This window comes from Rhinoderma darwinii, chromosome 2, assembly GCF_050947455.1.
Source record: "Rhinoderma darwinii isolate aRhiDar2 chromosome 2, aRhiDar2.hap1, whole genome shotgun sequence".
In the NCBI taxonomy this organism is placed as follows: domain Eukaryota; kingdom Metazoa; phylum Chordata; class Amphibia; order Anura; family Rhinodermatidae; genus Rhinoderma; species Rhinoderma darwinii.
The window spans coordinates 2,311,376-2,312,596 of record NC_134688.1 but is presented as its reverse complement, the minus strand read 5'-3'; positions in this window follow the sequence as shown (position 1 = coordinate 2,312,596).

Sequence of the window (1,221 nt, the reverse complement as noted above, 5' to 3'; positions counted from 1 at the left end):
ACCACTACTACTACTGCTACTACTACTACTACCACTACTACTAATACTACTACTATTACTACTACTACTTCTACTACCACCACCAAGACTACTACTACTACTACCACCACCAAGACTACTACTACTACTACTAATACTACTACTACTACCACTACTAACACTACTACTAATACTACTACTATTACTACTACTACTTCTACTACCACCACCAAGACTACTACTACTACTACCACCACCAAGACTACTACTACTACTACTAATACTACTACTACTACTACTACTGCTGCTACTATTACTACTACTACTACTACCACTACTACCACCACTACATACTACTATTACTACTACTACCACCACTACTACTACTAATAATAATACTACTACTAATAATAATAATACTACTACTTCTACTACTACTACTACTACTATTACTACTACTACTACTAATAATAATAATAATACCAGGAGTATTACTACTAATAATACTAGGACTACTACTAATAATAATAATAATACTACTACTAATAATACCACTACTACTACTACTACAACTACCACCAACACTACTACTACTACTACTAATAATAATAATAATAATAATAATAATACTAGGACTACTACTAATAATAATACTAGGACTACTACTACTACCAGGACTACTACTACTAATAATACTAATTATAAAAAAATCATAATAGTAATAAGAATAGTAATAATAATAATAATAATAATAATAATGTTGGTAATATTAATATCTCAGCCTCATCATCCTCATCCAGCCCGTTTTCAAGGTCCTGTGCAGCACTTCACCATCCCCTATATTGTCACCCTCCTTTATCACAGATGTAGTAGAGGACACCACCCTATGTCCACTCTAATATGGGTGAAAGCCGTCTCTTACCACCTCTTGACATTACACTGACTCTTCCTCCTCCTCATGATCATTTTCTCCATTTGTTGGCTGAGACTCTCCTGGTCCATTGACATTTTGTCCCAGCGTGGGTAGCGTGGATCCCCCATTCTTTAGTCCTGTTGTAGTGCTGCAGAACTTCTCCACCAGCTGATGATGTCTCGTCCTCCTCCTGGTGTTAATGACGGTTGGGTTGTCTGTCTGCTCTGGTCCTGATCTGCCATAGATACCAAAGATTGATTCTTGGCTTGTTCAGATGATATTACATCCGTCTTCCTGGACATGTCTCAAGTCATCCCTCGTGTCATCCT